The following is a 16,094-nucleotide window of genomic DNA, read 5'->3' as shown; positions in this document are numbered from 1 at the left end:
GAAAGAGATAGAAACTTTGAAAAATACAGTATCTGAAATGAAACATACAATGGGGGGATTAAAAAGCAGATTAAATGAGGAAGAGGAGACAGTAAATGAAATAGAAATTAGAGAACAAAAAATACAAGGAAGCTGAGGCACAGAGCTCTCAAGGAACCAGAGACTAACAAGACAGTTATGTGGCCAATACAAACAGAACAGTATTTGCGTTATAGGGGTACCAGAGGAAGAAGAGAGAGAAAAAGGGATAGAAAGTCTCTTTGAGGACATAATTACTGAAAACATCCAACCTTGGGAACGAAATAGTCTCTCAGGCTATAGAAGTGCACAGACCTCCCAACACAAGGGACCCAAGGAAGACAACACCAAGACATATAATAGTTAAAATGGCAAAGATCAAGGGCAAGGACAGAGTATTAAAAGTAGCCAGAGAGAGAAAAAAGATCACCTGCAAAGGAAAACCCATCAGGCTATCATAAGACTTCACAGCAGAAACCTTACAGGCCAGAAGGGAGTGGCATGATGTATTTAATGTAATGAAACAGAAGGGTCTCAAACCAAAAATACTCTACTCAGCAAGATTATCATTTAAATTTGAAGCAGGGATTAAACAATTTCCAGATAAGCAAAAGTTGAGGGCATTTACCTGCTAAAACCCCTCTCTACAGTGTATTTTGGAGGGACTGCTATACATGGAAGTGCTCCTAAGGCTAAATAGCTGTCCCCAGAGAAAATAAAACCACAGTAAAGGAAGTAGACCAATTATTACTAAGCAAATGCAAAATTAAATCATCTACCCATAAAATAAGTCAAGGGATACACAAAGAGTATAGAATATGACACCTAATATATAAAAAGTAGAAGAGGAAGAAAAAGCAGGGAGAAAAAAAAAGAACTTTTAGATTATGTTTGATATGGCATATTAAGTGAGTTAAGCTAGACTGTTAGACAGTAAGGAAGCTGCCCTTGAACCTTTGGTAACCAAAAACCTAAAGCCTGCAATGGCAATAAGTATATATCTGTCGATAATTACCCTAAATGTAAATGGACTGAATGTACCAATCAAAAGACACAGGGTTACAGAATGGGTAAAAAAACAAGACCCATCTATATGCTGCCTACAAGAGACTCACTTCAAACCCAATGACATACATAGACTAAAAGTGAAGGGATGGAAAAAGATATTTCATGCAAACAATAGGGAGAAAAAAGGAGGAGTTGCAGCACTGGTATCAGACAAAATAGATTTCAAAACAAAGAAAGTAACAAGAAACAAAGAAGGACATTACATAATGATAAAGGGGTCAGTCCAAAAACAGGATATAAACATTATAAATATCTATGCACCAAACATAGGAGCACCTACTTATGTGAAACAAATATTAACAGAATTAAAAGGGGAAATAGAAGGCAATGCATCCATTTTAGGAGACTTCAACACACCACTCACTCCAAAGGATAGATTATCCAGACAGAAACTAAGTAAGGAGACAGAGGCACTGAACAACACATGAGAACAGATGGACCTAACAGACATCTACAGAACTCTACACCCAAAAGCAGCAGGATACACATTCTTCTCAAGTGCACACGAAACATTTTCCAGAATAGACCACATACTAGGCCACAAAAAGAGTCTCAGTAAATTCAGAAGGATTGTAATTGTGTCAACCAACTTCTTAGACCACCAAGGTATGAAACTAGAAATAAATTATGCAAAGCAAACAAAAAGCCCACAAACACATGGAGGCTTAACAACATGCTCCTAAATAATCAATGACCAAATGAAAACAGAGATCAAGCAATATATGGAGACAAATGAAAACAGCTCAATACTGCAAAATCTGTGGGACACAACAAAGGTCATGATAAGGGGGAAGTATATTGCAATACAGGCTTATCTCAGGAAAGAAGAACAATCCCAAATGAATAGTCTAGACTCATAATTAATGAAACTAGAAAAAGAAGAACAAACGAGGCCCAAAGCCAGTAGAAAGAGGGACATAACAAAGATCAGAGCAGAAATAAATAAAATTGAGAATAATAAAACAATAGGAAGAATCAATGAAACAAGGACCTGGTTCTTCAATAAAATAAAATACATAAACACCTAGCCAGATTTATCAAGAAAAAAGGAACGTCTACACACATAAACAGAATCAGAAATGAGAAAGGAAAAGTCACTATGGGCACCATGGAAGGACACATTATTATTAGAGGATACTATGAAAAATGATATGCTGACAAATTGAATGACCTAAAAGAAATAGAGAACTTGCTACAAAAATGCAACCTTCCAAAGCAGACTCAGTAAGAAACAGAAAATATGAACAGACCAATTACCAGCAATGAAATTGAACTGGTAATCAATAACTACCTAAGAACAAAACCCCTGGACCAGATGGCTTCACCGCTGAAATTTAACAAACATTTAGAGAAGGCCTTATACCTATCCTCCCTTAAGTTTTCCAAAAAGTAGAAGAGAAGGGAGTACTTTCAAACTTATTCTATGAGGCCAGCATCTCTCTAATACCAAAACCAGGCAACGAAACCACAAAAAAGGAAAATTACAGACCAATATCCTTGATGAACATAGATGCAAAAATCCTCAACAAAATATTAGCATACTGAATTTAAAAATACATCAAAAAGATCACTCATCATGATCAAGTGTGATTTATTCCAGGAATGCAAGCACGGTACAATATTCGAAAATCCATCAACATCACACACCAAATCAACAGAAAGAAGGAAAAATATCACATGATCATCTGCATAGATGCTGAAAAAGCATTAGACAAAATTCAACATCCATTCCTGATAAAAACTCTGAACAAAATAGGTATAGGGGGAAAGTACCAAAGTACCTCAACATGATAAATGCCATATAAGACAAACCCACAGCCAACATCATACTTAACAGTGAGTAGCTGGAAACTTTTCCTCTAAGATCAGGAAGAAGATAAGGATGCCCAGTCTCCTACTTTTATCCAACATAGTACTGGAGGTCCTAGCCACAGCAATCAAACAACACAAAGAAATAAAAGACATCCAGATTGGTAAGGAAGAAGTTAAACTGTTACTGTTTGCAGATGACATGATATTATTGTACATAAAAAACCCTAAGGAATCCACCCCAAAACTGCTAAAACTAATATCTAAACTCAGCAAAGTTGCAGGATACAAAATCAATACAACAGAATGTCTGTTGCACTCCTATATACTAACAATGAACTAGCAGAAAGAGAAATCAGGAAAACAACTCCATTTACAATTGCATCAAAAAGAATAAAATACCTAGGAATAAACCTAACCAAGAAGGTGACAGACTATACTCTGAAAACTACAAGACACTCATGAGAGAAATTAAAGAAGACACCAATAAATGGAAACATATCCTGTGCTCACAGATAGGAAGAAATAATATTGTCAAAATGGCCATTCTACTCTACAGATTCAATGCAATCCCTATCAAAATACCAAAAGCATTCTTCAATGAACTAGAACAAATAGTTCTAAAATTCATATGGAATAAGAAAAGACCCCAAATAGCCAAAGCTATCCTGAGAAGGAAGAATAAACCTGGGGGGATTATGCTCCCTGACTTCAAGCTCTACTACGAAGCCACAGTAACCGAGACAATTTGGTACTGGCACAAGAACAGACCCATAGATCAATGGAACAGAAGAGTCCAGTTATAAACCCAAGCATATATGGTCAATTATTATATGATAAAGGTGCCATGGGTATACAATGGGGAAACAACAGCCTCTTCAACAGCTGGTGTTGGCAAAACTGGACAGCTACATGTAAGAGAATGAAACTGGATTACTGTCTAACTCCATACACAAAAGTAAATTCAAAATGGATCAAAGACCTGAATGTAAGTCATGAAACCATAAAACTCACAGAAAAAAACAGAGCAAAAATCTCTTGTATATAAACATGAGCAACTGTTTCCTAAACGCATCTCCTCAGGCAAGGTAAACAAAAGCAAAAATGAACAAATGGGACTACATCAAACTAGAAAGCTTCTGTAAAGCAAAGGACAGCATCAGTAGAACAAAAAGGCAGCCTTTAGTATGGGAGAATATATTCATGAACGACTTATCCAATAAGGGGTTAACATCCAAAATATATAAAGAACTCATATGTTTCAACACCCAAAAAAGCAAAAAACTCAATTAAAAAATGAGCAGAGGATCTGAACACACACTTCTCCAAAGAAGAAATTCAGATGGCCAACAGGCACATGAAAAGATGCTCCACATCGCTAATCATCAGGGAAATGCAAATTAAAACCGCAATGAGATATCACTTCACACTCTTTAGGATGGCCAACATCCAAAAACAAGGAACAACAAATGCTGGTGAGGATGCGGGTAAAGGGGAACCCTCCTACACTGTTGGTGGGAATGTAAATTAGTTCAACCATAGTGGAAAGCAATATGGAGGTTCCTCAAAAAACTAGAAACCAAGATACCATTTGACATTACACTCCTAGGAATTTACCTGAAGGAAAAAAGGTCCCAGATTCAAAAACATATATGCACCTCTATGTTTATTGCTGCACTATTTACAATAGCCAAGATATGGAAGCAACCTAAGTGTCCATCAGTAGATGAATGGATAAAGATGTGGTACATATACACAATCTTATTCAACCGTAAGAAAAAAACAAATCCTACCATTTGCAATAACATGGATGGAGCCAGAGGATATCATGCTCAGTGAAATGAGTGAGGCAGAGAAAAACAAGTAGCAAATGATTTCACTCATTTGTGGAGTGTAACAACAAAGCAAAACTGAAGGAACAAAACAGCAGCAGACTCACAGACTCCAAGAAGGGACTAGTGGTTACCAAAGAGGAGGGGTAGGGGAGGGTAGGTGGGGAGGGAGGAAGAAGGGGATTAAGGGGCATTATGATTAGCACACATAATGTAGGGGGGGTCACGGGGAAGGCTGCATAGCACAGAGAAGACTAGTAGCGACTCTATAGCATCCTACTACACTGATGGACAGTGACTGCAATGTTGCCCATGTGAAACCTTCATAAGATTATATATCAAAGATACCTTAATTAAAAAAAATGAACAAAAAAACCCTCATAGATACAGACAACAGGTTGTTATCAGAGGGTGTTGGAGGGTGTGTGAAAAGGATGAAGGTGGTCAATTGTAATGGTGACAGATGGTAACTATTGACTTATGATCATTTTGTAGTGTATACAAATATCAAATTATTATGTTGTATACCTCAAACTAAAATGTTATATACTAATTTTACCTCAATTAAAAATAAGTAAATAAATAAATAAAAATAAAGGCTAAATTAAGTAGTTGAAGGAAGACAAAAGAAAATTCAGAAGATTATATCAAAACAAATGTTTCAGGTCAAAATGCAGAAAAACACAAGTATGTTTTTTTTAATGTAAATGTAATATACTATAATTTATAGAAGTGTAATATTCTATAATTTCTTAATGACTATCATTAGTAAAAACTATTCTCCTATACTTGAGATCACAGCAATGTCAAATTACAGTGAAGTCTCCATTTTAATACATACCCAGTACTTGAAAAGCCCATTATTTGACTTACTAAATGTTGTAGCATATGTTAGGGTTTTGGTTTTTTTTTTCAACTGTCCTTCCTCAGATTTTATACTCTAGCAAAACTACTTAAAATTTACTGAACTCATTTAGTTTTACTTGTTCAAATCTTTTGCTTTCCCTGTGCCTAAAATGGTATCTCTTCCACTTAAAACTTGTGTTCATTCCTCAAAATCCTGCTCAGGTGCTAGTATCTCCATGAAGCTTTCTCTGCCCTACCCCTGGAATTAATCACTTCCTCCTCTGTAAAATTTCTATACTTTATATTTGCTTTTATTACTGAATTGATTTCATTAAAATTATCCATTTATTTTTATGCCTAGTCCCCTACAATGCTGATTTCAACATCCTGAAAGGCAAGGGTCTCTTCTTTCTATCCTTAACAAAACCACAAGACTTTGCATACAACAGATATATCGAATTTAGCTTTTTAAAAAATACTTACACTCCCCAACTACACAGCTATCTCTGAATTGAAACGTGATCTAAAATAGAACAGACAGCAGAAGAAAATGCAAAGTGCACTACAGGTAACCCCCAATTCCCATAATGCAAATGTGAGTTAACAGTTATTGGCAGTTCAACTGTGCTTCATTATAAGTGCCCTTCTAAAAACTGGTCGCCACCACAAGTAATTTTGTTTCGGAAACATTTATATAGGAAACATAATTGGTTTTAAAGTGCCGGTTAAAAAGAATTAGGATACATCAGATGTTTAAACTATTTCTAAAAATGAACAATCTGAACTGTAAGTAACAGACTTCTAAATGGCTGGTAGTCTTGGGCTCCTCTACCCTGGTTCTGAAGATGAGTGCTACTGTGACCCCATCCCTCTAGACTACGACCTCTCTAGGGCAAGGAAAGATGGCATCAACAGCCATGCTTCAGGGACCCACAATTAGGGCACTTTGAAATTGATATACGTATAAAATGCTCAGTCAAGAACAACCAATATGCCCCTTTTTAAAAAACGAATGACAGCCATCTTCCAAAAATGCTACCAACCAATTAGCCTGAACAACATCACCAAAAAACACAATGGAGATGCCAATTAATGTGGCCTTCTTAGATTTTTAAAAACTTCTTAGATTTTTAATAACTTAGATTTTTAAAAACTGAGCATAAAATGAAATGGCGTTATCAGTGAAAAATTTTAAATGCATTATTTCATGTTCTGTTCCTCAAATAACACAACTAAATCTCTTTTACCTAGGCTTCTTAAAATTAAGTTTCACAACCAACAAGTGCCAAGTGCATACCAAAATTCTGCTCCCAGTACACTTACAGTGAACAAACCACATAAACTTAATTTGGTATGCCTTAAATTCCATTTTTCTTTGCAGTTGAGAATTGCCTCCCCAATCCAATCTGCAGCACCAAATTTCTGAGGGCTGAAAAATCTAAGCAGAAAGTACAGAATTGAGTGAGAACCTCAGGGATTCTCCCATGAAAAAAGCCCATGTGTTTTCATTTCCCCCCTTGTTCTTTTGGTCAACTTCTGGGTTTTTGCTCTTAATTCAGAGCGAAGCCACTAGATTGGTATTTTTCAGATAAATTTGTTGTAATGATTTATGACAATTAAGAATATCTGCCATTAATTAGGATTTGACTAATACCAACTATAAACTAATCTGTTGAGGAAAAAATCTGTATTTCCATAGATTAAATATTTTTAATATTTTAATCTGCCAAAAAATGACTCTAAAATTCTCATAGTTGCAAGTCAGACTTATTAAACTGATAATTCAGGTTCCAATCACAAGTACATTTACTACATAAAGAAACAGACAATACTGAAATAGTGTAGAAAATTTTCCACTGGCTTTTCATTAAAAGGTAATCTTTCATTAGTGAAATAAAAGGAAAGCCGTCGCACCTACTCAGTTATAAAATCTGGCTAAGATAATGAAAAATCTAAAAGAAGCTGGAGAGAAAAGGAATTTAACAAGCCAGTTTTGTCATCAGTGTCCAAAATCTAGTAAGTATTCTAAATGCTAGAGATCTAACAAAAATCCTTAAAGACCGCTCGTTCCCAACAATAACAGCAAAAACAAAATTCAGAACCTTTCCCATTTACTTTCCAATAGCTAGCGAGGAGGAGGAGGAGGAGGAGGAGCACTTTAGTCAAAAAGTAATTCACTATACCTCACTCAAGAATGAAAACCAAATTTCACCCACAGGCTGTTAACCGATGCTCCAAAACTTATTCGCGCAAAGTACGTAGAGAAAGAAATAGAGCCGGGCGAGACCTAACTCGGGCAGAGAAGGGCTTCCAAACCTGAAAGGGAGAAAACAGCGGGTCAGGTTTTCTCTCCAGAAATTTCCTAGCGCCTGGTTGCCCCGGAGGGAGAGCGATGCCCGCGAAGGGGATGGGCCGGCGGCACCTGTCACTCGGCGGTCCCGCGACCACGGGAGTCCCCGGCCCTGGCGGAGTCTTCGGGGCACAGCCACGGCCCGGGCGCCAGGGCCTGGGGTCGGCGTGGGTCTCCCCCGCGGCCCGAGAGCCGTGCGCCGAGAGTCGGAGCCGCGGCCCTTCCCGCGGAGCGGCCCTCCCGCGCCCTCTGCCCAGTGGCTCCGGCCCGCGGGGCCCGTCGCCTCAGGCCGAGTCCCCAGCCGCCGAGCCCGAGGAGCAAGCAGCAGCGGGCCGGGCCGAGCCGCCGCCGCCGCCGCCGCCTGAGGGGCGTCGGAACGGACCCTGAGAGGCGGGCCCGCCCTCCGCGTACTCACCGGGCCTCCCCGGCCGCCGGCTCGGCTCTCCTCTCCCTCCTCCTGTCGCCTCTCCCGCGGCTCCGGGGGCGGCCGCACTGGGCGCTGGGACTGGGCCGCGTCCGGTTTCGGGGGCGGACTCGCACCGGGACGGCGTGGCGCGGCAGCCCTGAGAGCGGGTGCGGGCACTAACGGGCCCGGGGGCGCCGGTCGGGCGGAGCGCGGGGGAGCTCGGCTGCGGGCAGCGGTGAGGGGCGGGGAGAGCGCGGCTGCGAGCCGAGGGCGGGAGGGAAGCCCCGAAGGAGGGGGCGGTGTGAGAGCCGCGGGGCGGGGCGGGGGCGGGGCCTGGTGTGCCCGCCGCGCGCGGGGTTTGTTTATTTTCTCGGTTGGTTGCGGCGCTGGCGCGTGGGTAGAGGTTCGCTGGTGACGTGAGCACCCGGAGTCGGGGGAGAGGACCAGAACCACCTGCCGGAGAAGGGGCGCTACGGGGGCCGGGCAGGGTCCAAACGGCTCACGTAGGCGGCGGTGCCGGGGTCCTCGGGGTTATGGAGGAGAGAAGGGCTTTCCCAGTGGGGGGGGGGAAGGAGGGAGGCCTCCCAGGAGGAGGGGGCCCCAGGCAGTTCCCTCGCAGTTCGGCGGCTTCACCTGCATCGTGGAGAGCAGTCAGAGGGCCCTGCAGTGGAAAAGGACCGTGGGACCCCGTGGCTCAGGTGCCCAGACGCTCGGGGCTCGACCTCGTCAGTGAAGTGGGGATGGTCCTCAAATAGTATTTGAACAGCAAGTCTGCATCTGATCTCTGTAAGGAAAATACTGCACGTGGTTTTGTGTAGAGTTCCACAGTACTTTCATGTTAACTTCCTTGGTGCTCCATCAGGTAGTATGATTCTCACTTTACGAGCCAAGTGACTTACCCAAAGCCTCACAGCTAATAAATGACAAAGCTGGAATCCTGCTGCACTGACTTCAAATTTTATGTTGCTTACCTTTGCATCAAATTATCTCCCTAAAGCACTTTGATTCAACTAACAGTAGACACACACTGTCCCATACGTAAGATGCTGCAGGATTAGAGGGGAGTTGATGTTGTTATCCCTGCTTTCAGAGAGAAAATTATATATAATTGTATATAAGACAAACCATGACGAGTGCTGTGCAAAAAAAATACAAAGTACGGGAGAAGCTTCAAGAACTGTTCATATCTCTCTGGGGAATCAGGAAGGAAAGGCAGCATGGAGGACGACGCATTTGGGCTTGACCTTGAAGGAGATGGTTTAGAGCAAGAAGGGATAGTGTGAAAACATATGTGAAAGTTTTGTTCAGGAAAAATGAAATGGTTAGACTTTGGGGGCATGTTGAGAAGTGGCAGAGACAAAGGGGAATGGGGCCTGGGATGCCAAGTGGAAGAATTTGTATTTAATTCACTACTCTGAGTTTTCCTGGTTTAAAAGTTTGGGGGAATAAAACAAGGCTTTTCTTTGATCTGCGAATGAATTCAGAAATTAGAGGTGGGAAGCTGCTAGATAGACCTCCAATAGGCCAGACGAAAGGTAATGATGAGTCTGAACCAGAGGTAGAGCAGGAGAAATTTAAAAGACCTTGGTTGAGAAATGATGTGGAAGCAGAATCTGAAGAATTTTGCATATGGTTAATTGGCTTTATTGCAAGAGGGGATAGCTTGTGAGCATATATGAAAGTGGAAGAGCAAAATCAAAGATTGCAAGTTTCGAGTTTGTAGATAATTATAGAAGATAGACAAGTGAGAATCAGAGAGAGGACTAGGAATTGTTCTTTGAGAGCTCAGTTGCAATTTGGTTATTTTAAGGGTTTGAAAGGTTGTCAAAACAGCCAGGTAAAAGTGGACACTAAAAAGTTAGAAATAAAGGCTTTGAAATACAGACAAAAGGATTGAATTAGAAAGTAGATGGGGAAGTTATCAGCCTAGCAGTGATATCACTGTGAGATAAATGAAGAAAACAAAGGGTAGAATCTTAGAGAACATTTTAGAAATTTGCTACTTTAAGTGTGGTCAATGAGATAGTAACTACACTGTTTGGGGTGAGGATTTAGTAGTGTGTGTAACTGTTGAACCACTGTGTTGTACATTTGAAACTAATATAATATTGTATATAAACTATACCTCAGTAAAAAAAATAAAATATAAAGTGTGACCGATGGCCCCCTGGTTTTGGGATTGCCGGGGAGTTTGTTAGAAAAGTGGAATCTCAATCCCCTCACCTCCAGACCTGTTGAATCAGCATCTTCAGTTTAACAAGAACCCCAAATGATCTGTATTACATTAAAGTTTGAGTGGCTCTGACCTGGAAGAGAGAAGCCAACACATACAGAAGGCAGCTAATCTAGATGAGAGAATGCAGCAAAGAAAGATGGAAACCAGGGTAATGCAGAATCACTAAAGCAGATAAAACTGGAATATTTGCAAAGGCAGAAGCAGAAATGAGTGACCAACAATATCAAAACCACAAACGTGGAGAAGCGCAGAGAAAAAAAGGTATGTTTGAATTTTGTGATGCGGTGGTGTGGCCATTATGACCACATTGTTCTGATCAGAGCTTGAAAACTGCCCTTTGTGATTAGTCTAGAAATCTAATTCCCCCTGTCCCCATGTATGTGGGACACTGAAGTAGACTTGTGGATGTGATAGTAGGACAAAGGGGAAGTTCTTTTCTAGTTGTATTTTCTCAGTGAAATAAGAAGCAAGATCATTTTGGCAGACTGCTAATTGCCTATTACAGTTTATTCTCCCCTTCCTTCTGGGCCCATGGACTACTTTTCTCAGCCTCTTTCAGGTAGGTATGGTCAATAATTAAGTTATTACTAGTGGAATATAAGCAGAAATGATATCTGCCACTGCCAGGCCAGGGTGCCTGCTCCATATATTTTTCCTTTCCACCAGCTGGATTATGCAGATGACTACAAGCTGCTGGGGCTGACAGAGCCACAAGAAAGAAGGTGCCTGGAAGAAGAGCTGCCCACTGACCTGGAAGACCCAGTCTGGATTATTGTGTGAGCAAGTTGTAAATTTCTAGTGCACTGGAGCCATAACATTTTGGGGCCTATTTGTTATAGCAGTTTAGCCTACTCTAGCTCATGTAGTCATTAACTGATGGTAAAGGGGTGGGTGGCAGGGAGTTTGGGAATGGGGAGGAGAGAGGAAGAGGTGAATAGTAAGTAGTTTAGGGGTGGAGGAAAAGGAATTGACTAGGGAAACATAGTAAGGTTTCCAGGCACTAACTGGGGTCTACCTGAGTGAGTGGGGCATGAATTTATAGTCAGACCAGTCCAGTGGGTTGTGCATTTTTCTCCCGTCATATTCAGTTGCTTATATGCAGGAACTGAGTAGGTGGTTTTGGATGAGCCAGGACTGAGATATGGGCAGGCAAGTAAGATGGAGAGAGATGGGCAAAGCAGTTGAGGGCAGGAGCAAAGGAGGCATTAAAATTTCAGTCATGGTCAGAGATAAGCCAGTGAGAGGGATGGGGAATGATGAAAAGACAGTAAAGCAAATAGATTGGTATTTCTGATCAGGTTGAAGAACTGTTGGAGTTTAGTGCTGTGGAGAATGACCTGAAAAGATAAGAGTTGGGTCAGAGAATAGGGGATTTGAAATTAAAATTTAGTTCTCAGTAATGTCAAAGTGTAGGGAATGATCATGACAGGGGAGCTGAGATAGCAGAGGGTACGCCATCCTTTGAAGAGGCTGGTCGAGGAACTGAGAGGCAGTAAAGGTTTGAAAGGAACATATATGTATGACGTATATGTTTTCGATATATTATATATATATATATATATATATATATATATATATATATATATATATATATATATATACTGATCTCACAAAGAACTATCAAAGGACTGTTAGCAATGTTGGAGTAGTGAGTAGCCCTGGAGAAAGTGATCGTGAGCCTGATACTAAAATCTTCAAAGAACTGAGGTTGAATTCCCTGAATTAGGGAGTTCAAGGGCATCAGTGATTTCATATGTTTAACTCTTGCAGATATCATGTTTCATTTAAACAGGCACTTTTAGTTTTAAGTTACTAATGTGGGATTTCTAATTCTTCCTTTTCAACCTCTCAGATTACAGACGGTAAGTGCTAAAAGGAAATGCCATCTGTCTGTGTTATAAAACAAACACACGCCAGACTTCCCAGTTTAAAGGACTCTGCTTTAAGATTTGTCATAGACTACTCTGCTCTACCTCCAACATGTACCCTCAAATAGATACATAAAAAGCGATGCCAACTTTGCCACATCTAATGATGAGCTATAAATGTTCAGAATCTACATGAAAAACCTCAGGTGTAACTTAACAATAAATAGGGATTGCCTAGAGACTGGCAAATGGAAAATAACAAGATCACCTGTAGTTTAGAAAAGGCTGTACCACATTACAGAGCATCGGGCTTCTGGAGCCAGACTGCTAGGGATTGAGTCACAGCACCCATCTCATGGGCTTATTGTGAGGATAAAATATGTAGTACATATAATACATTTTAGAAAACTGTCTAGCACATATAAGCACTCAATAAAAGTTAAATATAGTGATTCTATTGTACTTATATCTAATTCTTTGGGATTGCCTATAATACACTTGAACTTTTCCAACTTAACATCTATACATGTTAAGAGCTAATGGTAAGGAGACTTGTGGTTAAACATGGGCACTGAACACGTTTTTCTCCACTCACTCCAGATACCCCATTAAAGTGACAGTGCATTGAAAAGGCGTAAACCCATAAAGGCAAAGTGAACAGGAAAAGAGATCCCTGCTGAGAAGGATGTCAACAAAACTTAGGTATGTGGAAAGTGAAGGGATGAGCCATAACTGACTGACTGAAATTGAGAGTTAATACCTAAGCTTTAGGCAGGGGGCAGAGCCAGCCAAGTGAACCTATTCACATCACAGACACTGGAAAGGCTCTCAAACTAGAGTTGCCATGCCCCTGAAGGCAGCAGTAGAGTGGAACTGAAAACCAGAAATCATGAAAGTTTTATAAAGAACAGGGGGATCCTTCCCTCCTCCTAATCCCTACCCAGCTCCGTGCTGCCTTAACTCAACAGAAGATGGGAGGCTTACTTTCTGGAGAGGTATTGGCCTCAAACTCCTCTGGACATAGGGCAAAGCTGAGGACAGGGATGACTCATTCCAGAGAAAAGCAGAATTAAATGAAGCAGTACATACTGAATTATGGGGCATATCCCCCCAGCTTCATTCCCAAACTCAGATCTAGAAAGCTGAGATCCTGGCAGAAAATTGGAAGTTTCCTTTTGGGGGAAAACTAGCAGGTCCAAGAGAAAAGGCCTACAATTACTGGCATTGGGGTCCTCTAATGGGGAATGGAGGTCACTTACCTCTTTACGGTGAAACCCAACAGTAAACAAACCATGCCCATGCCAACAGAGGCTCTGCTCAACTTTTTATCATCTCATTCTCAAATGTGGATGAATAGTCAAGGATCTCCAGATGGTCGAAGAAACCATCTCACATAAAAGCCTTAAATGAATGAACAGAAGAAAGAGAGAGAGAGAAAAAGAGAGAGGAAGGAAAAGAAAAGAAGCAGCCATAGCAAAAGAGCCACGGCAGGATCAGGAAAATATGTCGAAATGAAAAAACTCAAAAATTGTAACTCACCTATGCTCAGGAAGCTCCTGGAGGGTGATACCCCAGCAGAAAAGAGTGTAAATCAAAAAAACCAGAAACACGTGGGGCCTGGTAAACAGGAGCTCCAACAAAGGAAAAAACAAGGAGAATTCCCAAGAGGAAGGGGAAGGGGAGGTCCCAGGTGACAGCTGAGCAGCAGGCCTGGAGAACAAGCAGGCCATTCTGACCCAGAGGTGGAGGGCTTCAAAAGGAATGTCTCCAAGAGAGAAAAGAAAAATGAAAAAGAAAATGCAACTGATCAATTACCTCACATGTTTGAACCTTATGAACAAAATTTCACAGCTCTGGTGGAACATGTAGAAATAGAGAGAAGATGAAGCAACCCAAGAAAGGGGATTATAAACTCAAGGGGAAACAAAATATTTGTGGTAGACTGCTTGATTGATTAAGAATATTAGATGTTACCTCTCTAGAGGAGAATTATACTTCCCTGCACCTTTGGTATCAGACATGACCGTGTGAATTATGACAACCAATGAAATCGGGGCATGAATATGTCACGTCCAGGTAGAAGCTTCAGGAATCATGTCTCTGCTCCTGCCACTGGTGGGCGTTGTTCAGACAGAGGCTGCCTCTGGACACCTGAGTCCTGTGACACCTATAGAGCAGGAATGCAGCTGGCCTGCCACCAGACATGCAGTATAAATGAAAAACCTTTGTGCTGTAGGCCACTGAGGTCTTTATGGGTTATTTATTACTGCAGCACAGTTAACCTCTTACAATGTGGGATGCTGTGGACAACATACAATAAATACTGAACAATGTGATATACTAAGACATTAATAAATGGCCTAAAATGGCTAAAACTGAAAAACTAAGACATGGAGGTGCAAGTGTGGAATTAGAAACGTGGAACTAACTAGCAGAACCACAACTTTGGCAAGCAGGCATCAGAGTGAGGACTGATGGAGTAGTGCCTTCAGTTTATTGCTATGAGCCTTGTAATTATTTGATTCTTAAACTATATACATTGTCACCTTGAAAAAAATTAAAATTACATTTCTCTAAAATAATGGTGACTGAGAAGAGGGGAAGGTTGTAGTCTTGTTTTTAATTCAGCCAATTTAATTGACTGTTAATCATCCCACAGTAATATTAAGATTGTAAGTAGAACTACTTCTTGATTAGGACTTCAAAAATACCTTTTTAAAGAAAATTGAATAGATTGAAGCACTAAAAACTAAACTTCTTCATTCTATTTGCACAATGTCCACAGCAAAATACAAAAGTTCATGTTGCTTTTCTAGTATTTTGACTCAGCTAAGTCCTTCCCTTGCCCTTACTATAGTGTTATTTACAGTGCACTATTTATATGAAGCCAAATGTCACTAAATTGAATTTGAAAAATGAGCTACATGAATATGGAACTAGTTTATGAAAGGCTATTTTATACCTTCAAAGATAATTATTAAAAAAAATACCCTCACAGGAGACCAGAAGTAGTAGTTTCCTCAGGAGCCTTGCAGTTATATGTATGTCTAGATATAGATATGCATAAAGATATATATGTGTATATATATATACAAACATGTATATATATATATATATAGATATATGTATGTAGATGTCACCTATAAATTATTTGCCCCAAAAATGGGTTTTTAACTCTCTCCTGGTATTTGTACATCATTTGTACTATGTCCAAAGAAAAAGGATTTGGGGTAGCAAAAGTAGACCAGTCCAAGTGCTGTATAAATTATACAGAATAAATGCAGCAGGTTTGCCATTGCCTTTGGATTCTTTAGTGTGGCCCCTTTGTGATCTGAGCCACTTGCCTAGCCTCCTCTCCAGCCGTCCTTAGACCCAGTGTTAATTCAGTTATTCAGCAGATACTTGTTTCGAGTCCCCAGCTCACTAGGCCTATTACTTAACTGCTTGCAGTTGCCCAAGTGTATGATATTGTCTCCCACTTCTCAGCTTTTGCATTAAAGTTTCCTGATCTAAAATGTTATTCCTCTTATTCCTATACTTTCTGAAAGGCAACTTGTCCAATTAAGACACAACGGGCACCTTCTTGTGGAAGCCTTCCCTTACAACTTAATGTTAAAAGTCCTTCCTTCATACTCCCACAGTACCCTCTATATTTTTATTG

The 16,094-nt window shown here is 40.5% G+C and overlaps 1 protein-coding gene across 4 annotated transcripts in view; it reads right to left on the bottom strand.

Annotated features, from left to right (window-relative positions):
• GKAP1 (G kinase anchoring protein 1) overlaps window positions 1–8,634 on the bottom strand; it is a 78,705-nt gene extending 70,071 nt beyond the window's left edge. The window contains exons 1-2 of one of the 4 annotated variants that reach the window (XM_057498548.1): window positions 8,339–8,634; window positions 7,757–7,889 (exon numbers count right to left, since the gene is read on the bottom strand). The gene's annotated coding sequence lies outside the window, so the exon portion shown is untranslated. The remainder of the gene's footprint in view (window positions 1–7,756; window positions 7,890–8,338) is intronic. The other 3 variants (XM_057498546.1, XM_036923218.2, XM_057498547.1) reach the window with 3 other exon arrangements.
• Between the last annotated feature and the right edge of the window lie 7,460 nt (window positions 8,635–16,094).

The sequence above is a fragment of the Manis pentadactyla genome, chromosome 3 (genome assembly GCF_030020395.1).
Source record: "Manis pentadactyla isolate mManPen7 chromosome 3, mManPen7.hap1, whole genome shotgun sequence".
NCBI classification, from domain to species: domain Eukaryota; kingdom Metazoa; phylum Chordata; class Mammalia; order Pholidota; family Manidae; genus Manis; species Manis pentadactyla.
This window is presented reverse-complemented; position numbering and strand designations above follow the sequence as displayed.